Genomic DNA, 8,376 nt, shown 5'->3' on the forward strand with positions numbered 1-8,376 from the left:
GGGGCGGGCTGCCCCGGAGCTCGGCGGGGGTCGCGGCGGAGACAAGGCGGCCGCGGCGGGGAGATGCCGCGCGAGGAAGTGGATCGGGCGGGTACGCAGGGTGTGCGCACCTGCGCGCCGGGCAGCCGGTAAGCGCTCGGGGCCGCGTGGTCTCCGGGGAGGGGAAGCGTCTGTAGCCTGGCCCCAGCGGCGGTCCGCGGGAAACCGAGGCCAGGAGCGGCGCCCCTCCTGGGGCCTCGGGGGCCCAGGGCGTCCCGCCTCCCTGTGCCCTCGGACGGGCGCGCGCCATGGAGAGGGTCCCGGAGGACCTGCCCGGCCGGAGGGAGGCGACCAGGGGTCGCCGTCAAGACCCCCGGGAGAAAAGGGAGGGCTGAGGCAGCGCCCGGGGCGGCTGCGGGATCCCACGCACGCGTTGGGGGTGCCCAGCGCCCAGGCGAGATCTGGAGGGGCGGGAGTCACCCCGGGCGGGGACTGCGACGCCCCCGGAGGGGCCCCGGGCGCAGAGGGAAGCCGGGCGCTACCCCCTGCTGGCCAGGTTCGGGCGCGGCGCCGTGGAGCGGCCACCCCTCTCTGGAGGGAGTTGAAGGGGCGTCCGGTGTGGAGCCCCGGCTGGCTCCGGGCTGGGGCTGACCGGCTCTGTGACCTTGGGTAGGTCACTGCATCTCTCCGAGCCTCAGTTTGCACGTCTATCAAATAGAGGGGGGATTCTCTCGCATTGCGGAGTCCGTAGGAATACGTGAGATCCCCGCTAGATGCCTTTTTAGAAACTGTAAAGTTCTGTATAAATCCTAGCTAATCACATAATGCCGGAACTGGAAGGGCAGTAAGAAATCTGCTTTATTACAAATGGGGAGAGTGGGGAATCCGTCTTGCCCAAGGTCACACTACCAGCAGAAGAATCTAAGACTAAAGTCCCCAGGTCTGGGAAAGTTCGGGATTAAGAGCAGGGCTCTCAGTCAGGGTGGTTGCATTAGCAAACTGGCCTTGGCCACCTACTAGCTGTATGATCTCAGGAAAGCCCTTACCTTCTCTGAGGCGTGGTTTCCTCCCATATGAAGTGGGGACAACAATGCTCACCCCACAGGCTTACAGTACAAATCTAATGGGAATGTCACTCAGCACAGCCTCTAGCTCCAAACAAGAGCTCAGCCACTCCTGGCCATCATTTCTCTGAGTAGCAGCAGCAGCAGCAACCCCTCTGCTCTTCCTTGCAACCAGCTTCCAGTGTTTTCCAGTTGAGCCCGTGGTGTGGGTCTGTGCTGTCCTCTGGATCACACAGCCATTGGCCTGGGGTCTCAGTCCTCCTCAAGGACTGAGGACACTTGGGGACACTTTATCAGCAGCAAGCGAGGCCACTGGGGTAGCCCGCCTTTTTCAGTCTTTAGTCCTGCTCCACTGGTGGGGAGAAGTAGGTAGGCTTTGTCATTGGGACATCCAGGAAGCCAGGACCTAGAGGGTGGCTAGGAGGGAGGGACCAGGTGGTGTGAGGAACCATCACAGATGGTTCCCGTCTAAGGCCCACAGAGGGGCAGGGGTCAGCCATGTCTTCCAGGAAGCTGAATTCAGTAGACACCACTCAGTCTTTTTGTTTATTTGTTTTTGTTTTTGAGACAGGATGGTGCTCTGTCACCCAGGCTAGAGTGCAGTGGTGTGATCATGGCTCACTACAGCCTCGACCTCCCGAGTTCAAGTGATCCTCTTGCCTCAGCCTCCCCAGTAGCTGGGACTACAGGTATGCGACACCATGCCTGGCTAACTTTTGCATTTTTTGTGGAGACAGGGTGTCGCCATGTTGCCCAGGCTGGCCTCGAACTCCTGGGCTCAAAGAATCCACCCTCCTCGGCCTCCCAAAATGCTGGGACTACAGGTATGAGCCACAGAGCCTGGCCTGCTCAGTCTTTCACTGTTCTCAGCAGCAGTTGACACTGCTGACCATTTCTTCTCCCCAAAACACTCTTCTCTGGGCCCCTGTGACTTGACACTCTTGCACTGTGTCCTTGTCTTCTCTGTTGTGTTTGTGGCTTCATTCTCCTTTCTATAGCCCTTAGATGCTCTGCTCCCCCAGGCCCTCTGCTCCTCTCCTAGTAGACACTCTCCTTGGGTGATCTCACCCACCCCATTGGCTTTAGTTATCACCTCTATGCACATGACTCATACATGTATGCCTCCAGCCCAGATCGCTCCTCAGGCTGTTGACCCACCTACTTATTTTCAGCCAGACACTGTTCTAGGCCCTGGGGATATAGGGATGAGCTAGACAGGAGGTGTATGTTAGCAGGGCATGAGGCAAGTGGGGGGTGTGTGGGGAAAGACATGCAATAAACAAACAGGCAGAAAATATCAGATTGGGTTAAGTGCTAAAATGAGCATAAACCAGGGTGATGTGGTGGAGGAGGGGAGCTGCTTTATGTTGGCTGGTCAAGGTGTTGCCAAAGGGGTGATATTTAAGAGGCACAACTGGTAAATGAGGTCAGAGAGATGGCAGGGGTGGCAGCAGATCACGTAGGGCCTTGTAAGCCATAGGAGTTTTGAATTTTATTCAGAGTAAAGTGGGAGCTGTTGGAGAAATGTATTTATTTATTTATGAATGAATGAATGACAGAGTCTGGCTTTGTCGCCCAGGCTGGAGTGCAGCGGTGCACTCTGGGCTCACTGCAACTTCCACCTTTTGGGCTCAAGCAATCCTTCCACCTCAGCCTCCAGAGTAGCTGGGACTACAGGCGTGCACCATCATGCCCAGCTAATTTTTGTATTTTTTGTAGAGATGGGGTTTCTCCATGTTGCCCAGGCTGGTCTTGAACTCCTGCCTCTGGAATTACAGGCGTGAGCCATTGCACCCAACCGAAAACTTTAAATGGAGAGGAGGAAATACGGATCCTTCTCCAGAGCCTACTTGAGCCTTTCAAGAGAAGTTATTTCCTGTTATTTGCCAGTCTTCCGTGCTCTGAACACTGGAGGGGGAAGGAAATAGGTAAACCTTCAAGGAGTTTCCAGCAATAGGCAGTGAGAGGCACAAACAAACCTGGAGTCGAGAGAGGGCTTAAAGGAGAGAGATTTTGCTCTCAGTTGCCCAGGGAAGACTTCCTGGAGGAGGTAGCTTTTGAAAAGGACCTCAGAAAGCAGAGAGAGGGGCTGGGTACAGTGGCTTACACCTGTATCCCAGCACTTCAGGAAGCCCAGGTGGGCAAAGTACTTGAGCCCAGGAGTTCGAGATTAGCCTGTGCAACATGATGAGACCCCATCTCTAAAAAACAAAAGAAAGATTTAGAAAGCAGACAGGAGTACAATAGATATGTATGAAAGGGAATGGGAAAGATTGCTCTCCCAGGCAGAAGGAACAGCCTGAACTAAGGCACGAATGCCCCAAACATGTAGTGAAGACAAGGGAGAGAACACAGAATGTGTAGGGGAGTGAAAGATCTGGCCTGTTAAGAGAAAGGCCTTAGACCTTGCCATTGATATGTGAGCCTCTGTTTCCTTATTGTTTTTTTGTTTTGTTTTGTTTTTAGATGGAGTCTTGCTCTGTCGCCCAGGCAGGAGTGCAATGGTGCGATCTCAGCTCACTGCAACCTCTGCCTCCTGAGCTCAAGCGATTCTCTTGCCTTAGCTTCCCAAGTAGCTGGGACTATAGGCGCGTGCCACCATGCCCAGCTAATTTTTGTGGTTTTAGTAGAGACAGGGTTTTACCATGTTGGCCAGGACGGTCTTGATCTGATCTCATGATCTGCCCGCCTCGGCCTCCCAACGCTTATTATTTTTATGAAGTAACTGGTTAAGCTCTGGGGAAGATAGTGAGGAAGAATTTAAAGCTTGGGCTAGGTGTAGAAGAACAGGATAAGGTCTGCTACAAAAGAGGCGCTGGCCAGGTGTGGTGTTTCACTCCTGTAATCCCAGCACTTTGGGAAGTTGAGTGGGGTGGATTACTGGAAGTCAGGAGTTCGAGACCAGCCTGGCTGACATGATGAAACCCTGTCTCTACAAAAATACATAAATTAGCTGAATGTGGTGGCATGCACCTGTAATCCCAGCTGCTTGGGACACTGAGGCAGGAGAATCGCTTGAACCTGAGAGGTGGAGGTTGCAGTGAGTGGAGATTGAGCCGCTGCACTCCAGCCTGAGCAACAGAGTGAGACTCCCGTCTTAAGAAAAAAAAAAAAAAAAAAAGGCGCTCAAGAGGGCCTGCTGTGAGTGAGGTGGCTTGAGTTTGGGGCCCCTGTGGAACATCAAGGAGGCATGACCAAAGGATATTTGGGCTCAGAGGTACAGAGAGAGGGGTCAAACAAAGGTAAAACTGTCAGTATTCTTTTTTTATTCATTCTTTTGAGTAAATCTCAGCATCTGTAAGTATTAAGCCTAAAATATACAGCTATGAACAAAGCCGTATCCCTGCCTCGGGAATGCACCATCTTGTGGGGAGACAGACCCAGGCATTGGACTGCAGGATAATGAGACGTGTATTACAAATCCTAAACACAAGGCACTGTGTTGGCAGAGAGAGAGGCTGGCTCCGCTTGGGCAGGAGGAGGACAAATTTCAGTAAAGAGGGGAGAGTTAAACTTGGTCTTAAGAGTGAAGTTGGAGCTGGATGGTGGGTGACAGGGACGGGCACGCCACACACAGGGCATTGGGCTTCATGGCATGAGTTGCCCCTTCCTTCTGGAACTCAAGTCTAGCAAGGAGACAGGGGTGGGGTGGGCAAGAGAGCCCAGTCCAGGGGAGTCCAGTGTGATGTATACATTAGAAGGCCAATGGGGTGTAGAGAAGGGAAATGATCAGGTCCCTCCCTAGTTACCAGGAAACTTCCCGAGAGGGTGGGGGACATGAGCAGAAAGGCATTCCAGGTAGAGGGAATAGCCTGTGCAAAGACTCAAGGAAGTAATAGAACTGCAGTGTTTTTGCAGCCAAAGGTCTCGGCCCGAGGTGGGCTGGAGGTGGGGTCTTTTTTTCAGTCCAGGTGAATAGGAGGATGAGAGGAAATGACCGGGCTATGTGATCTCTGGATAGGTAAACAATAGGAAATGTAGAAAAAGGATTTGGGGCTGGGCACGATGGTTCACAACTGTAATCTGGTACTTTGGGAGGCTGAGGCAGGAAGATCACTTGAACCTAGGAGTTCAAGACCAGCCTGGGCAACATAGGGAGACCCCATCTCTGTAAAAATTTTTTTAAAAATTAGCCAGGCATGATGGTGCACCTGTAGTTCTAGCAACTTGGGAGGCTGAGGCAGGAGGAAGGCTTGCGCTCAGGAGGTTGAGGCTGCAGTGAGCCACAATTGTGCCACTGTACTCCAGCCTAGGCAAAAGAGAGAGAGAGCCTGCCTAAAATAAATAAATAAAAATACATACATACATACATACATACATTCACACATAAAAAGAATTTGGAGTGTATTGCAGGGAAGAGTTATCCAAGGTTCAATCCTGTGGAATAGGTATCATTGGCCCCAGGTTCTCTTCACTTGCTAATTCCTTGTTTGTTTTTAACTCAGGACATGGTATGAGATTTCACTTGTTAATTCTATTTGCCCTCTCACGCTCAGCTTCAAAGCCACTTTCAGAGTGAAACCTCAAGGTTGCAGCAGGGTACCTGTCCCCCTATTTTCCTTCCCATAGCTCCCTGCATGCCCCACCATTATCCTCATCATATGTGTGGTCCTCATTGCAGGGCCATTGTAAGTCCTTCTAAGAGCAGAGTCCTCATCCAGGGCCATTGTAAGTCCTTCTAAGAGCAGAGTCCACATCTGCATTGTTCATGCCAACATGTGGTAGGCTTTAAGTATACTGTAATTGAATAGATGAGGAAACAGAGAGGTTGAGTAACTTGCCCAAGGTCACAAAGCTAGAAAACGGCTCAAGTGAGACGCGAATTCGGTCTACCTGACTCCATAGCTGTACCTAGCTCCAAAGCTTGTGCTCTGAATCACAGCTGTATTGTGGCTCCCAGAAGAGAAAGCAGATGGTGAATAGCAACTTCGTATCCTGTAAACACTAACAAATTTGGTGTTTGGTTTCAAGAAAATGAATGCCTGTTGTTAGTGCCTTGTTTACCCAGTCTAGAGAAGATAACTTATCCTCTGTCCTGGAAATACTCACTCCATCAGCTCCAGGTATTCTCTGGGGACCCAGGTGTGCAGCATCTGTGGGAGAAGAGAAGAGACAGGTTGGGCTCCAGTATAGGGGGGATGCAGTTCTAAAGGCTTCTTGCAAAGTATGATTAGTCCTGCCAGTCGGCTCCCAGGATTACTCACCTGGTGTGGCAACTCAGATGAGAGCTGGGGGAAGACTTGAAAATGCCAGAGGTATATAGTATGAAATGGGTCTGAGAGCCTCTGAATACTTCTGTCCTTCATCTCAAATTCCTGCTGCAAGCAGGAGCCAGTAGAAGGAGCCCTGGTGGGAGTCTGAAGACTTGGTCTCAGCCTGTAACACACTGTGTTACCTTGAGCAAGTGTCTTGCCTTCTCTGAGCCCATTTCCCTGTCAGCATCATGAGGGGTCGGACTAAATGATTCCTAAGAGTCCTTCCCGTCTGACACTCTGATACCCTTCTGAAATCCAGGGGCTGACACTACTGCTACCCCTCACACCACCACCGTGTGGCAGAGCTGCAGCATCTCCTGAGAGCTTGTCAGAACTGCAGACCCGGCCGGGGGTGGGGTGGTGGCTCACACCTATAATCCCAGCACTTTGAGAGGCCGAGGCGAGTGAATCATTTGAGACCAAGAGTTTGAGACCAGCCTGGCCAACATGGTGAAACCTTGTCTCTACTAAAAATACAAAAATTAGCCAGGCATGGTGGCACGTGCCTGTAGACCCAGCTACTCAAGAAACAGAGGCAGGAGAATCACTTGAACCTGGGAGGTTGCATTGAGCTGAAGATCACATCACTGCACTCCAGCCTGGGTGACAGAGCGATACCCTGCCCCAAAACAAACAAGCAAACAAAACCCTGCAGACCCACAGAACCAGCGTCCGAATTTTTAATAAGATCCCTAGGTAATGCATGTACACATTCAAGTGTGAGAAGTGCCGCAGTCACCACTTCCTTCCCCTTCCTTTGAGTTGTGCCAAGCTCCCATCACCAGGCCTGTCAGAGACAGGTCCTGTTCAGGAGATAGTGATGGAGCCTGGCACATCACAGGTACCCAGTACAGATTTCTTGAATGTGTGGGGTAGGTATTTATGGAAAGAAGGAAGTGGAACTGACTTTACCTGGCACCTTTTATGGATGGTGGAGCAGGGAGTTGGGCAAGCCCAGATTCCAATCCTAGATCCACAGTGCCCCATCTCCAGGGTCTTAGGCAAGCCATTTCCGTAAGCCTCACTTTCCTCCCCTGGGAAGTGGGAATCATTAATAATAATAGTATCGACTACAGAGGGTTGCGGTCAGACTTAAATGAGTTAATACATGAGAAGCTTAGAACAGTGCCTGGCACATAGTAAACTCTCAATAAATGTTGGCCAGTACTTTACTACTGGGGTCATTCCGACCCCTCCTCATCCCCATGCCCACATAGCGGGTGTCCCTGCCGCCCCCTCCCTACTGTCACAACCCCATCCCTGGAAATGCAGTTCCCTGAGGACAGACTCCTGACCTGAGCCCTAGGGAGCACTATCACCCCTACTAAGAGCCACTGCTAGAGCAGGACCGACCAACAGAAATACAACGTGAGTGACAAATGTGCTTTTTCAATTTAGGAAATTTCAAAGTAGCCACATTTTTAAAAAGTGAAAATAGGCTAGGTGCAGTAGCTTATGCCTGTAATCCCAGGCATTTTGGGAGGCTGAGGCGGGCAGCCTAGCCAACATGGTGAAACCCCGTCTCTACTAAAAATACAAAAATTAGCTGGGTGTGATGGTGGTGCACACCTGTAATTTCAGCTATCCAGGAGGCAGAGGCAGGAGAATTGCTTGAACCAGGGAGGAAGAGGTTGCAGTCAGCTGAGATCGTGCCACTGCACTCCAGCCTGGGTGACAGAGCAAGACTCTGTCTCAAAAACAAAACAAAACAAAACAAAAAGTGAAAATTTTATTTATATGTTCTACTAACTTACTACATCCAAAATATTACCATTTCAACATGTAACTGATACATTTATTAGTGAGCTATTTTACACTTTTTTTTTACATTCTTTTTTTGAACCAGGTACATCTCAGGGGCTACATTTGAAGCGCCCAGTGGCCACACATGGCCAATAGTGGCTATTTTATTTCTGAACTTTGGCTGTCAATCCCAGCTATGCCATATATTACCTGTATGGCTGGGAGCCAGTCATTTTACCTCTCTGGACCTCAGTTTCTTCGTCTGTAAAATGGGTGCACTAATTCATTCCCCGCACCCCCAATTAGTAATAATAGGAGCAGTTGGTGATATATAT

At 50.9% G+C, this 8,376-nt stretch overlaps 1 protein-coding gene across 3 annotated transcripts in view; it reads left to right on the forward strand.

Moving 5' to 3' along the window:
- The first annotated feature begins 49 nt into the window (after positions 1–49).
- The window catches only part of HTR1D (5-hydroxytryptamine receptor 1D), a 28,571-nt gene continuing 20,244 nt past the window's right edge, over positions 50–8,376 (forward strand). The window contains exon 1 of one of the 3 annotated variants that reach the window (XR_001888065.1): positions 50–128. The gene's annotated coding sequence lies outside the window, so the exon portion shown is untranslated. The remainder of the gene's footprint in view (positions 129–8,376) is intronic. The other 2 variants (XM_017886453.1, XM_017886452.1) reach the window with 2 other exon arrangements.

This window comes from Rhinopithecus bieti, unplaced genomic scaffold (genome assembly GCF_001698545.2).
Source record: "Rhinopithecus bieti isolate Rb0 unplaced genomic scaffold, ASM169854v2 scaffold_14826, whole genome shotgun sequence".
Taxonomy (NCBI): domain Eukaryota; kingdom Metazoa; phylum Chordata; class Mammalia; order Primates; family Cercopithecidae; genus Rhinopithecus; species Rhinopithecus bieti.